The sequence below is a fragment of the Triticum urartu genome, chromosome 2, assembly GCF_003073215.2.
Source record: "Triticum urartu cultivar G1812 chromosome 2, Tu2.1, whole genome shotgun sequence".
Taxonomy (NCBI): Eukaryota; Viridiplantae; Streptophyta; class Magnoliopsida; order Poales; family Poaceae; genus Triticum; species Triticum urartu.
In genome coordinates this window covers 316795560-316814750 of record NC_053023.1, presented here as the reverse complement: position 1 = coordinate 316814750, position 19191 = coordinate 316795560, and positions in this window count along the sequence as shown.

Below are 19191 nucleotides of genomic sequence, written 5' to 3'. Positions count from 1 at the left end.
AAATAGTATTTTATAAGTGGCCGGAAAATGTTCTCGGAATGGGATGAAAGTTTGTGTTTGGTCTTATTATAGTGTAGATAGACCGCCTGTCAAGTTTCATCGTATTTGGAGCCCGTTTGACGCCCCAACGGATAACTATAGCGGCATTACAGCCGGTCTTTTCGTCAGACATTTTCGGTCTCCGGAAACTGTTGCCGGGCTTTCCCTCTCTTTCCTTCCTAGACCGTCTTCACTTTTCACTACCTTCCGCCTGGTCCAACCTAACCTCTCTCGTCAGCCCGCGGCCATCATCGCGCGCGCATCCGAAAGTTGTCCCGGACCCGACCCGGGCAGTCGTCACCGTTGGATCCGGATCATCCCCAAACATCTGCAAAACGTCTCCATTTTGTTAATTGGGCTCCCTAACCTATTTATCCAGGACGTATTTTGCCAAACCCTAAATTCTATATATAGATCAACCACTAGACTATTTTGCCAAACCCTAAATTCTAGGACTTTTGTCCCTGTCGCCCCCGCCAACCGGTCTTAATCCCCCTTGGGATCCACCCATCCCCAACCATCGCTCGCCACCTATCGCCTCTAGATCCCCTCGCCCTCCACTTTGCTCGATCCGTGCACCTCTACTCTGCCATCACCGGCCTCCCCCGCACCGGAGTCGCACCACCATCGGCCACCTGCTGCATCGCTAGGCCATCCTCCTATCTCCTCCTTCCCCTTCCGTTCCCTCCTTCCATGCAGTAACTCCCTCCACCTCTCTGTTTTCTCTCACAGGGAGAACACGATGCGCCGGCCTCCATGGATTTCGCACCGGAGTCCCCGACCGCGCCTCGTTCCTTGATGCAGGAGCATGAGCTCCCTCCTCCTCGTTGCACTCATCGCCCGCCGAGCCGCCGAGTACCTCCTCCAATTCGTTGCCCCGGTCATCGCCTCCCCAAGCTCCGGCGCCACGAACGAGTCATCGCCCCGCCATGTCCCTTGCTGGAGTGAACTCAAAACCAAGACCCACAGCGGCTGTTGCCTGCGTCCTCTGCTTCTTCCAGGACCCCGCCTTGTCTCCGCCCGATCTACTGCGAGCTACCTCCGAATGGAGCTCCATCTCCTCCCTTGCCCCGAATCCGGTGATCGCCTCCCGTTCAAGCCGCTCCACCGTGCGCCAAGTCCCGGGAGCCGCCACCCTGCTTCATGCCTTGGCCCGCCATGGAGGGACGGCTCTGCCAAGCTCCGCCGCCATCGTCTGGAACAACCTCCTGCCCGGATTCGCCCAGCCCCATCTCGCATCGCCTCCTGCAAGCTGCAGCTGCTCTGCTTCCTCCATGCCGTGGCCTCTGCTTCCTCTACAACGAGCAGGTCGCTCGTCCCGCGCCCTACGCGTTGACCAGCTGCTGCTGCGTCCCGATCGAGTGCCTGGGCCGGCCTCGCCTTTTGCTTCATCGCGGCCCAGCAAGACGTTGAGGCCGAGCCTCTCCACCAGTCTGTCTCCTCTCCGAACGGGCCGAGGCCCAATGTGAGGAGCTTCCCCAGCCCAGCTCGGTTCTGTTTTAGCCCATGTCTTTTTTTCCCTCTCTGCGAATTTAGTATTTATCCAGGATTTTCCAGTTTTGCAGAAAAACCCTCAAACTCCATGCATTTTAAAACTCAATAACCGTGCATCATATGTAAAAACATTATATATGAAAAATGCTTAAAATTGTGTCTAGTTTCATAATTTCCAACTCTCAATCATGTTTAAAATGTTTAAATTGATGTTTGCTTATATTTTGCCTAGTGCCATGTTAAAATGATTTAATTCATAACCATTTAACCGTAACTCAGTTTTAATTAATCTTTATATGTAAATGGGGTAGAATTTTGCCTAGTTTAACATGGTGACATTGCTTTGCATGTTTAACAAATATAAAATATGGTTTAGGGCAGAACAGTACCAAAACCTAAAATATGCACATGAGGAGTTTCCGGACTTGTTGTTTGTTGTTCCGGCCTCATTTGAACTTGTCTAGTTAGGTAGTTTTATTACGCTTCACCCTCTTTCCATGTTAATCAAGATTTAATCTTGTTGGGTACCTAAACGAGAGAGAACAAATAAGTCACGTGGTGTTTCGTCAATATGCAACGGAGTTTCATATTGAGCTCCACTTAATTTTTAGGGTTGTTAGTGCACTTTGCCATGCCATGTTTCATTAAACCGGACATGCATCATACTTGGTTGTGCATCATGCCATGTTCATCTGCTGGATGTTTACTACGTTTTTTGCTTCTTTCCGGTGTGCTTCTTCGGGTTGGTACCGATAACATCGTGTGGTGAGGATTTGTTTGACTTCCTCCGTTTGTCTTCTTCATGGACTCGTTCTTCTTCCTTGCGGGATTTCAGGCAAGATGACCATACCCTCGAAATCACTTCTATCTTTGCTTGCTAGATGCTCGCTCTTTTGCTATGCCTATGGTACGATACCTACCACTTGCTTGTCATGCCTCCCATGTTGCTAAGCCAAACCTCTAACCCACCTTGTCCTAGCAAACCGTTGTTTGGCTATGTCACCGCTTTGCTCAGCCCCTCTTATAGCATTGTTAGTTGCAGGTGAAGACGGAACTTGTTCCTTGTTGGAACATGATTTTGTTGGGATATCCCAATATCTCTTATTTACATTAATGCTAGTCGCTTGTTGCAGCTCCTCCTCATACCTTTTACCCTACCTATAAGCTTAAATAGTCTTGATCGCGAGGGTGTGAGATTGCTGAGTCCCCGTGACTCACAGATACTTCCAAAACCAGTTTGCAGGTGCCGAGGAAACCATGCAGGTGACGCAACTGAGCTCAAGGAGGAGCTCGATGAAGATCTCATTCTTTGTGTTGTTTCGTTTCAGCTGATCAGTAGTGGAGCCTAGTTGGGACGATCGGGGATCTGTGTAGCATTTGGGGTAGTCTTCTTATATTTTGGTTCCATAGTCGGACCTTGAGTGTATCTGGATGAATGTAATGTTTTATTCATGTATTGTGTGAAGTGGCGATTGTAAGCCAACTATGTATCTCTTTCCCTTATGTATGACATGGATTGTGTGAAGATTACCTCACTTGCGACATTGCTTTCAATGCGGTTATGCCTCTAAGTCGCGCTTCGACACATGGGAGATATAGCCGCATCGAGGGCATTACACGTGATGTAGAGGGATAAACTCAATCAATATGATGAAAACCCCATCTTTTTATCCTTGATGGCAACAATACAAATATGTGCCTCGCTACCCCTACTTTGTCACTTGGTGAGGACACCACCAGATTGAACCCAAAAATAAGCACCTCTCCCATTGCAAGAAAAAACAATCTAGTTGGCCAAACCAAATCGATAATTTGAAGAGAAATACAAATATATCAAATCATGCATATAAGAATTAAGAGAAGATTCAAATAATATTCATAGATAAGCTGATCATAAATCCAAAACTCATTGATCTCGACAAACACACCGCAAAAGAAGATTACATCGGATAGATCTCCAAGAACATGGCATTGAGAATCAAAGACAGAGAAGAAGCCATCTAGCTACTAGCTATGGACCCGTATGTCTATGGTAAACTACTCGTGCTTCATCGGAGGGGCTATAGAGTTGATGTAGATGCCCTCCATGATCGAATCCCCATTCGGTGAGATGTCAGAAAAGGCCCGAAGATGGGATCTTACGGGAACAGAAGGTGAAAGGATCGAGAAGAGGTGTCTAGAGGGGTGATTATACACTCAACAAAGAAAAGTAGCAGCTTTTAAGTTCTTCAAGTTGAGGTGGAGTTTTAGCACAAGTTTAAACATTCACAATACTTTTCAAGAAAACATGGCAAGAGTATATGAGCAGCGGAAAGTAAAGCATGCAAGTTGCAAGAAATTAAAAGGATGGGATTGGAGTGTGCAAACGCAATTGGAGACATGAAGATTTTTGGTGTGGTTCTGATAGGTGGTACTATCGTACATGCACGTTGATGGAGACTTCAACCCACGAAGGGTAACGGTTGCGTGAGTCCACGAAGGGCTCCACCCATGAAGTGTCCACGAAGAAGCAACCTTGTCTATCCCACGATTGCCATCGCCCACGAAGGACTTGCCTCACCTGGGTAGATCTTCACGAAGTAGGCGATCTCCTTGCCCTTACAAACTCCTTGGTTCAACTTCACAATCTTGACGGAGGCTCCCAAGTGACACCTAACCAATCTAGGAGACACCACTCTCCAAAAGGTAATAGATGGTGAGTTGATGATGAACTCCTTGCTCTTGTGCTTCAAATGATAGTCTCCCCAACACTGAACTCTTTCTCACAGATTTGGCTATGGTGGAAAGATTATTTGAGTGGAAAGGAACTTGGGGAAGGCTAGAGATTAAGATTCTTGTGGTTGGATTGGAATGTCTTGGTTTCAACACATGAGTACGTGGTTCTCTCTCAGAAAATGAATGCTGGAAGTGTAGGCACGTTCTAATGGATCTCTCTCAGATGGAGAAGAGGGTGGAGGGGTATATATAGCCTTCACACAAAATCTAACCGTTACACACAAAAGAGCCAACTCGGTCAGGCTGAATACATGAACTCGGTGAGACCGATTCAGTTCAAAACGTGAACGTCAGGATTTTCGGTGGGACCAACATGATCAACTCAGTGAGAGCGATGTGCTAGGGTTAGGGTAAAACTTCATCTTGGTTTGACCGATTACACAAACTCGGTGAGACTGATTTTGTTAATAAGAAAACAGAGAGTTGGTGAAGCAAACTCGGTGGGACCGGCTGCATATCTCGGTGAGACCGAAATAGTTGCAACAGGCAACAGAGAGTTTGCAAGCCCATCTCGGTGAGACCAAGATCCCATTGGTGAGACCGACTGATTAGGGTTTCTGGCTATGGCTATGTCAAGTGAACTCGGTGGCGCCGGATGAATCAAATTGGTGGGGCCGAGTTTGACTTTAGGTTCTGGACATATTTGGATTTGAGAAGATGGTTGAGGGCTTTCGAGCATATCACTAAGAACTTTGAGCAACTACACCATTAAGCAACACCTCATCCCCTTTTAATAGTATTGGCTTTTCCTATGGATTCAATGTGATCTTGGACCACTAATATAGAAATGAAGAGCCATGAGCTTTTGCCAATCTTCTGTCCTTAGCACCTTGAAGGGGTTCCACATCCTCTTGTCCATGTCACGCCTTAATTGAACTTTTTGAAATATACTAGTTGAAACTATTAGTCCAACAAGAGATATGTTGACATTAGTTACCAAAATCACCCAGGGAGCACTTGTGCTTTCAATCTTCCCCATTTTGGTAATTGATGACAACATACATCAAAGCTTCAGATAACGATATGAAGAATAACAGTTAAAGCTTTGGACAGACATGTAACATGCATAGGCTCCCCCTACATGTATGCAGTCATGTAAACATAGAACATAAGAGGATATGAATGCATAAGCATGTTAGAGCAAGCAATGAGTTATGTGTATCTTGGCTATATGCATCAGAGCAAATGATGTAAATATAGGAAATGTACATCCATGTTCATGAGTCCTTCTTGCAAACAATATGTACATCAGCAAGAAATCAGCATGCACATGAGTGTGATGCGTATACTTACCTTGTGGTCATGAGTTGGCTTTGGAGAAGGTGAACTTGAGAAAACAGGGTTAAATAACACAATAACACCTAATAAACAAGGCAAATTGAGAAAACCATAAGAGTACCTAGACTGGGAAGACATGTAGTGAGTGAGTACTTAGTACTCTATTTGGATATAGGCATGTCCCCAAAGAGTAAAGATATGCAATGAATTCCAAAGATTTTATTCCCTTAGAAATGAACTCATTCTCCCCCTGAATCTGATATTGGATAATGGGAGAAGATAGGTGTTGGTGCAACAGACCCTGGGCCCATTTCCCATAATGTGCACATGCATAAGAGCAAGATTGAAGCATCAGACTTGAGTCAGAAATTGAAGGACCAAGAGATTTGAAGAACAAACATGCAACTCAGAGGGATCATGATCAAGCCAGAGGAGCAATATATCGGCAAAAGAAGGGCCTCCCTTGCCGGAAAGGCAAGCCCGGCAAGGGGCAAGGCCACCACCAGAAGCAGGCAACCAAGGCGCCCCGGTAGGGCCTGTGTGGGCTCGCAGAGGCAAAGCCACCCCACTGACCGCTCAAGCGCGAGTCATGTCGTCAATCAGTGTTGTGTCAAGCCTCGAGGTGAATAAGTAGCAGCCATTTCCTACACCAGGAACATGCAGATGACACCCGTCCTCCGACGTGTCAATAGAACAAGCGCGGAGCTGGCGAGATAGCCCTTGTCGGGCAGCCAGTGCTGTGACACTAAGCAGTGCATTTAATGCACCCTGTTAGCCTGCAGAGTTAGGTATGATAGCACTATTTGCTCTCATATCAGTGGATAATGACCAATTTGCCATTGTGGTGACCCCTTAATCTATAAAAGGAGGCCCATGGCACCCATAGGGGGGTTGGAAAGTTGAGGAACCCGCACCCCATATGCGCGTAGCCGCTGCTGCCATAGGCGACCCCTGCTAGGCAAGTGTACTATGTTGCATTATCCACATTCCACCATCAATCTTCCAAAGAAGAAGTAGGGTTTTACGCCTCGAGGCAGCCCAAACCTGGGTAAATTTCTTGTGTGCTCTCTGTCGTGCTGTCGCGCGCTGGTCTGCTCTTTGTGCAACATGATGTCCCCCTGCCGAACCAGCAAGGGTCCTCCTGGTCCCATAGGTGGCCATGGATATCTCGCGACATCTTTTGCATGCCAAGTAGGGGGCTCGCCTACGCGAACCTGAAAGTGTGTGCAGCGCGTCGTCTTCATCACCATCTTCGTCTCCGATGGCACCCTCGACCGTGGCTCCTAAGAAGAAGTCCGGCCCTTCAGCCCATCCGTCCACCTCGAAAGCTTCGCCACCCGCACCCTCGGGGGCTTCGGAGGATGCGGAGGCCAGCAAAGACATGAACCCTGCTGGGGGCGTGGTTGGAGCAGGTGGTGCTATCGCCACTCCCCTACGGCCGACACAGGGGCTGGAAATGTTAGAGGAGAACAGCATCAACAACTCCTCGACGGTCGAGCTCTCCAAGGTGTGGGCGAGGGGTCGCTCCATCTCCGCCCTCTCCCCCCGTTGACGGGCATAGCCATAGCAACGTCGTTTAGCCCGGGGTGAGCCATCGCCCTCCGGCCGCCCCCACCACGGGAGCGACCGCGGCCCATGTATCTCCTCCCAGAAGAGTTGACCAAACTGCCGCGCTCGATGGAGCTGCTGACCCTCGAGCACCACCGACGCGTGACCCCGTTGCGCAGACGGTCGCACCACAACTGCAGGGATGCGGCACCACTGCTGCTGACGCCATCAGGAGCCAGGCAACGGTGCGACCGACATCATCAACATCCATGCCAAGCACCGCCACGGAGGCTATGGCGCGAGCTCAGTTGCTGCTAAGGTTTCTACCCGCGACCGAGCAGATGGATGAATGGCGTGCCACCATCCAGAGCCTGCTCGGTTTCGCCGATGCTGGGGGCTCATGATGAGTCGACCCGCCACGGCCTCCCCAAGCAACGACAACCACCCGTACTGCTAGCCGAACGGAGGAGGCCATCCCCACGGTGCATTCCCCGCCACGGCAGCCAATGCTGGCGCAGCTGAATCAAGACCACGATGACGTCTCGATGGCCACTTTCGACCCTTGAGTACGTCCAAGCCAACGTCGAGCCCCGGAAGATAGGCAACGGGGAGATGCGCATGTCAACATAAACCGACGCCGCATCGACCTCCGCCAGACCGACGGGTGCGACGGCCTCGACATCGACAAACCTGCGATCAGTGTTGGAGGGTGCTTGCCTTCCGAGGTTGGCTGCCCTGACTTTACACAAGAGCTGCGGCAAGTCCGTTGGCCGTCCGTTCGCACGTTCAACCCAGAGATACCTAAGAAGTAAGACGGAAGGCTGAACCCGACAGAGTTCTTGAGCATCTACACCATCGCTGTTCAAGCTGCTGGGGGAAGAGATGAGAAAGTGTTCGCTGACTGCTTCCCATTGGCCCTCAAGTCCAACATGAGATCTTGGTTGATACACCTACCGGAGAACTCCATTTCGTCTTGGGCAGACCGGTGCCACGAGTTCATCGGTGCCTTCACCGGTTGCCACCAAGAGCTTGGCAGACCCAGCGACCTGCAACTTCTCCAGCAGAAAGAAGGAGAAACTCTTTGTATGTATTTATAGAGATTCAGTAAAGTTCGTAGGAATATTCCAAATATCCATCCGACAGCCGTTGTAGCAGCCCTCTAGTCCAATGTGCGCAATCGTCGCATTCGTTCTAAGATGAATGTGCGGTTTCCCAAGACTGTGAAGGAGCTATATACGCTGGTGGATAAGTGTGCTCGGATGGTGGAAGGAAGGAAGTTGCACGGAGAGGAGGATTGCATCAACATTGATTCAGAGGATGAAGATGAATCAACTAGCCAGAGGAAGGGCAAGAAGCGCAATAAGAAGCCAAGGGATAAAGCAGTGATGACTGCAGAAGGTTCGGACACACATAGTACTGGCAAGAAGGCTGAGGCCCCCGACAAGGAAGTTGCCGCTTGCACAGCTTGCCGGGAAGCCGCTGCCGCTGAGAAAGTTGGGAAAGGTGATGGCCCTTACTGCCAGATCCATCGAACCAAGCGCCATGATCTTCAGGAATGCTACCAAGTTGAGGAGCTTGTCAAGAAATAGAGGGCAGAATATGACAAGCGTGATAAGGAAAAAGGTCAGAATGCCGCTGGTGGAAAGGGCTGAGGCGGTGAAGCAAATCGCCCCAGCAAGCCCTATCGGAACTGAGTCAAGAGAGGGAAGTTTGTGATGATGGGAGTGATGAAGGGAATGAAGAGGAAACTAGTGAGCAGGAATTTCAGAAGCCCATTGACGCCCTATGTGTTGATGGAGGTGCATCATTGCACACCTCCCACCACTAGCTCAAGCGATGGGCATGAGAGATCAATGTTGTGGAGCCAGCGCCAGAGGCCCGGAAACCGCTCAAATGGCCCTGCACGCCGATCATATTTGATGGGGAGGATCACCCTAACCGCACCACCGTGGTAGGATGCTTGCCTTTGCTGGTCTCCCCGACAATTCACAACCTCAAGGTCACAAAGATGTTAGTGGATGGTGGGGCCGGTCTGAATCTGATTTCCCCAGCAGTCATCAGCAAGCTTCAGATAGGAGAGGAAGAGCTAGAGGTTTCCGGGACGTTTCAATGAGTTAACCCCGGCAGGAACCATCCTAAAGGGAAGATTACGTTGCCGGTGATGGTTGGGGGAGAGCTAAACTACCGGACAGAGAAGGCTGTGTTTGACGTGGTTGATCCCCCCCTGCCATACAATGGGCTTCTAGGACGCCCGGCCCTAGCCAAGTTCATGGCAGCATCCCACTATGCTTATAACACTACTGGAATCAGGAACTTTGCCATCAACAGGTTCTTTGCCGTCAGCTAGCTAATGGCAAAGAGGGTCTTTGCCATCAGCTTGCAGAAAACTGATGGCAAAGAAGCAGCTGACGGCAAAGAAAGTGTTTGCCGTTAGCCCCATCTTTGTCGCCAGCTAGCTGACGGCATAGAACCTTTGTCGTCTGCTAGCGGACGACAAAGAGGCAGGGTGGGTCGCTAGCGAGAGGCAGCTAACAGCCGCTTCCTTTGTCGTCCGCTAGCTTACGGAAAAGAAACTTCGCCGTCCGCTAGGAGACGGCAAAGAAAGTGGCCAAACTAATGTCCATTAGCTAGGCTCTTTGCCGTCAGCTGGCGGACGACACAGAGCTGTGCCCTATATGTAACAAAACGCACTCACCCTACCCCTCTCTCTCCCTCCCCTCATCCCAACCCCATGCCGCCACCCCACCCCGGTTGCCCCGCCTCGCCGTGTCGGGCCGCTCCGCCCCACGGTGCTGCTCCGGCCTCCCCGGCCGCATCGTCCCGTTCGCGCCTCCTCGCCGCCCCTGCCGCCCCGCCCGGTCCGCACCGGCCCGGGCCTCCTCGCTGCCCCGGCCGCGCCGGCCCGCCCTGCCCCGGCCGCCCCGCCATGCCGCCTCGCCGGCCCGACCGCTCTGCCCCGCCCCGCCACGCAGCCTCGTCGCCCCGGCCGCTCCAAGGTGAGACATTTTCTTTTTTTTTGTTTTTTAGATTTAGTTTAATTAGGTTTAGTATAATATAGTTTAGGTTTTGTTTAGTTCAGTTAGTTTACTTTAGGTTTAGTTTAGTTTAGGTTAAGTTTTTTGGTTTAGTTTAGGTTTAGTTTAGTTTAGGTTTTGTTTAGTTTAGTTAGTTTTTCTTATTGAATGCATGCTAATTTAGTTTACCCAGGGACAAGCCGGTTAGGGGGTTCCTCGGTGTCGATGGTACCCTAAATACATGTGGCCATCGGTGTCGAATACTACATCCACATCCCACAAGTGACACAGGGGTCCTGCGTCCCACAGCAACAGTTCTCGGCGTCGATGGCGGTCGAACACCATCGCGAATTTGTCTGGCAGCCTCTGAGATGACGATTGAAAGCTAACCGTTGAAACGTGAAACACCCAAACCGACTTGAGTCGGTTTGGTTGTTTGAAATTTCAAAACATGGCTTTAATCCTCATTGCAGACGCTACTAGAAAAATTTGCCAAGGTGTTCGATCGTCATCGGCCACCAGAACTATTGTTGCGGGACGCCGGGTGCCGGCGTCACTTGTGGGACGTGGATCTAGTGTTCAACGCCGAGTGCCTCATGTATCTTGCATCAATGATACTTGCTATTTGGGGTTCTATCGACACCAAGGAAGCCCTAACCCGATCGTCCTGTTGTAAATATTTAGTTAGGTTGACGAAAAAACAAAATTTCTAGGAAACTCATCTTTCTATTTAAATGTGCAGTTTTTTCATCATTGCGAGGGTCTAGTGTTCGACAAGTTCCGCTCTACGTTTGTGGGTTAGCACAAATGACATCTCCTCCCCCCTTCGATTTGCTCTGTTCTGGTCTTTGTGCCATTGAAACTTGCTAGCTATAGGTGTCTTCAATCATCAGTATGCGTGACCACTATGCGTGTCCCGTTCGAAAGGGTTACATCTATAAATATGCATGCATTTGCATATTTGTAACGGTGATTCTTTCGAATTGTCCAACGTTATCCATGGACAGCCCGAGTATGTGTAGATTGGGTTTGTTTTCCCTTATGCTCTGCTCCGGATCCAGTGCAGAATTTCATCAGTGCCTCCCTGTTGTTCTCCGGGTACACATCCTCTCTGCTTATTGCCGAGACGTGTATCAGGAGAACAGCAGGGAGGTGCTGCCGAAATTTTGCATCAGATCCAGAGCAGAGCATGGGAAAATGAACCCAATCTACACATACTCGGGTGGGGTTAGGACCTATCTTTACCTATTAGCGTCTAGGTTGCATGGACGTAATAAAAGTGACAAACTCCATTAACTGATGAATATATACATGCTGATTTATATATATATTTCTTATGTGTCCAGTAGCTTGGCAAGATGACTGATCATGCGTGGAAGTTCACCGGTCACACTAGTCAGAAAGACATGACCATTGAATGGTTAACAAAAACCAAGGGGTTTCTAAGAGCCACATTTGCAAATGGCCAGAGGACAACATGGTGCCCCTGCGCCGGGTGCAACAATTGGCACATGAGGACATAGATGAAATGGGCAAACACCTACAGAAGTGGGGTTTTATGCCAGATTATATGGTGTGGACATTTCATGGCGAGTCTGCCCAACGTGCCAGAGCTAAGGTGCTTCGTTGTTGCACTGACGAGCATGGTACCGGGATGCAAGACATGGTGCAAGACTTTGATGATGCTCAGGACTCGGACGACGAGATGGAGGAGTCTGCAAAGGCCTTCAATGAAATGTTGGAGTCTTCAAAACGTCCTCTCCACGAGAACACCGAGCTTTGTCACTTGGATGCCATCTCACAAATAATGGCTCTGAAGGCTCAATTCAACTTGGGCAGAGAATGCTATGACACAATGATGACAGTATTTGGACATTTTCTACCCAAAGGACATGTACTACCTGCAAACCTGTACCAGTCAGACAAAATCCTCCGTGGTCTTAAGATGCCCTACGAAAAGATACATGCCTGTGAGAAAGGATGTGCCTTATTTAGGCTTCAGTATGCGGACTTGAACTCTTGTCCCATTTGCATGTCATCCAGGTATGTTGTGGTAGACAACGGTATGGGTGAGAAGACGTAGACCAAAATCCATGTTAATGTTCTTTAGTATATGCCAATCGTACCAAGACTTCAACGTCTTTTCATGGTCGAAGTGACGGCAAGACAGATGACATGGCACAAAACGGGAAAAAAACCCAACTAGATGCAGATGGGAAGTTGATGATGGTGCACACATCAGACAGTGAAGAGTGGAAGAGCTTTGATGAATTATGTGATGACAAAGCGGCAGATCCAAGGCATTCTTGAGTCGGCATTACCATGGATGGGTTCAGTGTGTTTGGTCTGACGGCAGCCCAATATAGCTGTTGGCCCGTATTTTTCTATCCACTCAATCTCCCCCCCCCCCGAACAGATTATTCAAAGAGAGAACATTTTCCTGGTGTTGATAATTCCAGGGCCCAACTATCCGGGGAATAATATTAATGTGTACATGCAGCCGCTGAAGGACGAATTACATGAAGCCTGGGATAATGGGCTCAAGACATAAGATGCCTTTAGGAAATGAAACTTCATAATGCGTCTTTGGTACATGTACTCGAGGCATGACTTGCCGGCGTATGCGCTATACGTTGGCTGGTGTGTGCATGGAAGGTTTCCGTGCCCCACATGCAAGGGAGCTCTTGAGTTTCATTGGCTTCAGGCCGGTCGCAAGTTTTCTTGCTTCGACATGAATAGACAGTTCCTGGATCCTCGCCATAAGTTCAAGAAAGACAAGAAGAACTTCATCGTAGGTAGAATTGTCAAAAAATCTGCACCACCTGCGTTGACAGGCCAAGAGACACTGGATCAGTTAAACACTCTCGAGCCAGATCCAGAGCGTCCATGGTATTTCAAGGGGTATAATTTGAAACACGCCTGGACTCACAAGACATCCTTGTGGGATTTTCCCTACTTCAAAGACCTCCTTTGCCCACACAACATCGACATGATGCACACTGAGAAGAATATCACCGAGGCACTTTTTGGTACATTGTTCGGCATAGATGGGAAGTCAAAGGATAATACTAAGGCTAGAGTCGATCTGGAGGCGCTATGTGATAGGTCGTTACAAAACATATGGATTGAGCGGGTGTGCAGCGAATCTAAAGAGGGGAGCGAGTCTTGATAAATTGAAGATATTTTGTCTCAAGAGTCATGACTGGCACATATGGATTGAGCGGGTAATGCCGGTGATGTTGTGTGGCTTCATCCCTGAGGATGAATGGCTAGTACTGCGAGAGCTGAGCTATTTCTTTCATGTTCTCTGTGGGAAAGAACTATCGCCTGGCCTGCTAGAAGAAATGGAAGAGTTGGCGCCAGAGTTGATCTGCAAGTTAGAGAAGATCTTTCCGTCCGGCTTCTTTAATCCAATGCAGCACTTGATTTTGCATATCCAAAATGAGGCAAGATTGGGGGGCCCATGCAAAATCGATGGTGCTACGCCACTGAGAGGATGTAGAAGACGCTACGAGCAAAATGTAAAAATGAACGTAGAATTGAAGCATCGATGGCTGAGGCATTCATTACTGAGGAGGCGGCAAACTTCGTGACAGCACATTACGAAGACAAAAATCATCATTTACATAATCCGAAGCCTTGGTACAATGCTGACGAACCTAAAAAGGGTGGATCCAACCTCAGCCTATTGAAAGGGGATGTCGCACCAGCCGGTGCTTCTAATTCCTTAACGTTGGATTTCGAAGAATGGGAGATCATTTCGCTGTATATCTTCACAAACCTAACAGAAGTGCGGCCGTACATCGATTAAGTTCTCGGTACATTGTTTCGCAACTTCTAATTCCTTTGAATTGTTCTTATTCCCGGATAAATTTGATAAAGTCGATACGTCGCCAAATTCTAGCAAAGCATGGACGCGACTATCCTGGTTTCATCTCTTGGTTCAAACAAATGGTTATTTCCGTTAGACAATTTCTTTACTTCGTCTAATTTGTGGATAATGCAAAAATCCCTTTCGTATTAAACTTGTAGGATAATTCAGAGCTTATGGACGCTGAATTGAGACAATTCGCTAATAGTTTTGACTATAAGGTCCGTTCATTTGACAAATGCGACATCAATGGGTATTGCTTTCGTACCTATGGGAAAGAGATGTCAATGGCCGACCGAAAGTCTACAAATTGTTGTGTCCCTGCTATCGGCGAAGGAGATGTCGAGTATTATGAAAGAGTTGAAGCAATTTATGAACTTCAATTCTATGGTGCAAACCCACCAAACGTCGTAGTCTTCAAATGTTATTGGTTCCAGCTGAAGGAGTCTAGAAGGACTCATGATCATATAGGGCTAGTGGAAATCAATCAAAGCACCCATTCGGATGTTCCCGATGCCTATATTATGGCTCAACAGGCAACCAAAGTTTTCTATCTACCGTGGGCCTGTCAAAGTGATCCTAATCTCAAAGGTTGGGATGTCGTTTATGAAGTGCCTCCACGTGTTAGACCAACCCCCCAATGAAGATGATTATGAACCTCACATTAACCCAGACACATATGAAGGAGAATTTTTCCAAGAAACGCGCCTTTCCAAAAAATGTTTGAAGAACTGCTCTACTTCACCCAGAACATTGAAGTAGACATTGACAGTGAACCCGACATCACACCTCAGGCAGAAAAAGAAAAGCTTGAATTATAAGAGGTTACTGTTGTGGATGACCTATCAATGCTTGACAGATTACGTAGAGGTGGCCTTCCACGTGATGATGCATTTATTAATGATGATGATGAGCACGTCATTACTGATAGTGATGATGATGATGATGATGATGCATTTATTGATCCCGAAGCATCTATTGAATCAGGTTATGACTAGGTATTCATTTTTTTATGTTGTACTAGATTTATATAGTTACTTATATGATTGTATGATTTATATAGTGTAGCGACCCGACCTCAAACGGTCAATTCTCTGTGCTTCAGTTTCATCCCTGGATCGGTAATGCTGACACACACAGTACTCGAGGATTTATAACAGAGTAGCAATCACACACTTATTACATCGAATGTCTCCAAAGAGAACTTATTACAATAAATATGGCTTAAGGCCATCTAATACGATAAAAGCGGAAGGATTGGAAGATAAAGTGAGTCCATCAACTCCAACGGCATAGTTGAGCTGCATGGCAAGGACCTAATGAACCTTACTCCTCGTCTGAAAAGTTTGCAACATAATACGTTGCAACCCGAAAACGAGTCAGCACATGGAATATGCTGGCAAAGTAACACAGTAGAGCAAGAACAGAATAATGCTATCACTACATGCATATTTGGCTGGTGGAAAGCTCTATGGTTATAGTTTTGCGAAAAGCCAATTTTTCCCTAGAACAAAGGAATAGATTTTAATTTAACTATCATGGTAGTTGAAACATCATTGAGAAGGTTCCTCCAACTCAATCCCAATTAAAGTAATTATCAACCCAATAGTATTAAGTTAAAAGTGATGAGATACTTAAGATACTCCAAGTACTAGATACTCAAGATGTCCATAACCGGGGACACGGCTAACCATGATTAGATTGTACACTCTGCAGAGGTTTGCACACTTCTCCCCACAAGACTCGATCGCCTCCGTTGGATTTCTCGCACTACATGATGTTTGAGAAATGGATGACCGAGACACAGTCTTCCAGAAACATTAACTCTCTACCCCGGGCAGACCATACCAAACCTACAACCCACTACCTACTGATCTACCTCTTCAAGAGCTTCACGTAACTTACTCAACTATGCTAGAGCCCATAATAGCTTGTGCCTGTACACGCAAGTTTCTAGCATGAATCATCTCAGTTCCCTTTGAGCCTGGGTGGCGGTCCATAGGAAAATCACATGGAACCCCAGGATTTCAAAAAATACAGGCAACACTGGGTACTCCAGGTGCCACAATCCACCCAGATATGTATTCAAGTTGCCACCTTAGCTTAAACCATTATTTAACAATCTCACATCTGTCATGGATTTCACTCACCCAAACGACGCCTACGAGCATAGCATAGCAGTATAAGCAATTCGTATAAGTAACTCCCAAAGTTTGAATATAATAGGGCAATATATAGGTTCTACCTCATTAACTACTTCCCAACCCACATGTTAATGACATCTAACCATGCAATGTTTGAGGATGGGAACTAATGCATAAAAACTGGGTGATAAAGGGATATGATCAAAGTGTTACTTGCCTTGCTGACGATCCGTGAAACCTAGGGACTCCAAATAACACGCTTCGCACTCCGAGAATTCTATCGCAAACAAACAATAGCATACATAAGCAATCAAGCAAAGAAACATGGGTAAAAATCGAATAAGAAGGTCTACCATAAAGTTCAACTTAAGAACTCCGGTCAGCAAAAAGAATCAAATCAAATGGAGCAACGAAACTCAAACGGCGAAAGAAACAAGATCCGTTTACTAATCTGGACCTAGGTCAAATTTTACAGTAGCAAAAGTTTGTTCAAGTTGATTAAACAGAAAGAGGGTCTCGAGACGAAGATCTAGGCGCTTGAATCGCCTAAGTCCGACAAACGAGCAAAACGATAAACTAGAACAAAGATCGGATCAGAAATCCTGATCAGTATTAATCGCAGAAAAATCTGATAAAAGAAAATTGACGAACAGGCTAACGAACAAGCTTCTGTAACTAACGACCGAAAACCATTCATTAAAACGAACATACGGACGAACGTCCGCTAAGAAGAAGAACCGGGAAAAAAACCGGCAAACTAATCTTAAAAAATGAACTAGGGTTTTTCTTAAAAAAACCGAATCGGTTTTTTAAAAAAACCCGGCGGCGAACGGCTACCTCGTTGGTCTGGCGAGACGCGGGAGCGGCGGCGACGAGGTGCGACAGTGGCGGCGGTGGGGCGCGACAGCGGCGGCGGCGAGGCGCGGGCGGGGCTGGGCGGGGCTGCGGTGTGGGTGGTGGTGGCGGGGGGGTTGGGTATTTAAAGGAGGGGGTGACTTGGGGAGGGGGCAAGGGCGGCGGGGGAGGCGGAGTCTGGCTCGGACTCCTCCGAGTCTGCGGCGGCGGCGGCGCGGCCAGTCTCCAAGAGGGAGACGGCGCGCGGGAGGGAGTGGGCCGGCCCGGCTGGGGTTTCGGCCCAGTCGGCGCCCGGGGATCTTTTTTTTAAAACAATTCCGGCGAACAGAAAAAATCCTAGAAAATAAAATAAAATCTAAAAATGTCAAAACAAACTTTCACCGTCTAAATAAAATATTTAGAACGAGATGAACATTTTCTTGGCCCTAAAATGCAACTTTGAAAAACGTGCAATTTTTCTAATGCAAATAAAATTGCAATAAAATCCATATAAAACAAATATTTGATTTTAATATTTTCCTCCCATATTTCAATTATTTTGGAGAAGTCATATTATCTCCTCTCATGTATTTTAATATGAAATATTTTCGGAGAGAAAAATAATTAAAACCAAAAGCATCCTCGTTCCAAAATTTGATAAAAATCAAATTTGAAAACCGGGGAAATCCCGAACTCTCTCTGAGGGTCCTTGAGTCGCTTAGGATTTCGAGGATCGCGAGACGAAATGCAATAAAATATGATATGCAAGAATGATCTATGTATAACATTCCAAATTGAAAATTTGGGATGTTACAAACCTACCCCCTTAAGATGAATCTCGCCCTCGAGATTCGGGTTGGCTAGAAAATAGGTGTGGGTGGTCTTTGTGAAGATCATCCTCTCGTTCCCAGGTGGTTTCGTCCTCGGTATGGTGGCTCCACTAAACTTTGCAAAACTTGATAACCTTGTTGCGGGTGACTCGACTGGCAAACTCCAAAATCTTGACTGGCTTCTCCTCATAAGTCAAATCATTGTCCAACTGAATCGCCTCCAAGGGCACGGTATCTCTTAGTGGTATATCGGCCATCTCAGCATGGCACTTCTTCAACTGGGAAACATGAAACACATCGTGAACTCCTGACAGTTCTTCATGTAACTCCAACTTGTAGGCAACTTCTCCCATCCGTTCCAAAACACGATACTGTCCTACAAATCTCGGGGCTAACTTTCCCTTGACTCCAAAATGTTTCACTCCTCGCAAAGGTGATACTCGTAGATATGGTCTGTCTCCAATTTCATAGGTTACCTCCTTGTGTTTCGAATCTGCATAACTCTTCTGTCTGGACTGAGCTATCTCCAGTCTATCTCGAATCAGTTTAACTTTCTCCTTAGACTCTTTGATCAAGTCTGGTCCAAACAACTGTCGGTCTCCAACTTCATCCCACATCAACGGTGTTCTGCACCTTCGTCCATACAGGGCTTCGAATGGTGCCATCTTCAAACTGGCTTGATAGCTATTGTTGTATGAGAACTCTGCATAAGGCAGATTGTCATCCCAACTAGACCCATAATCTAGCACACCAGGCTCTCAACATATCCTCCAGAATCTGGTTGACTCTCTCGGTCTGTCCATCGGTCTGCGGGTGAAATGCTGTACTGAACTCCAATCTCGTTCCCATAGTCTGGTGCAACTGATGCCAAAACTTTGAGGTAAACTGTGTTCCTCTATCTGATACGATGGTCCTCGGAACTCGATGCAGACATACGATCCTGGTCATATACATATCTTAGCCAACTTTGCACTGGTATAAGTTGTTTTCGCTGGGATAAAGTGTGCCACTTTGGTCAAGCGGTCAACTACTACCCATATAGAATCATAACCTGATTTGGTCCTTGGCAATCTGGTGATAAAATCCAAGCCAAGTTTATCCCACTTCCATTCGGGTATTGGCATAGGCTGTAGCAATCTTGCTGGCTTTTGATGCTTTGCCTTCACTATCTGACATACATCACATACGGCTACATACTCGGCGATATCCTTCTTCATCCCTGTCCAACAGAAATGTTCCTTCAAATCCAAATACATCTTGGTCTTTCCGGGGTGTATCGAATATGGTGAGTCATGAGCCTCCTGTAGTATTAATTTCCTGATCTCTGTGTTATTGGGCACATAAACACGGTCCTCAAACCATAA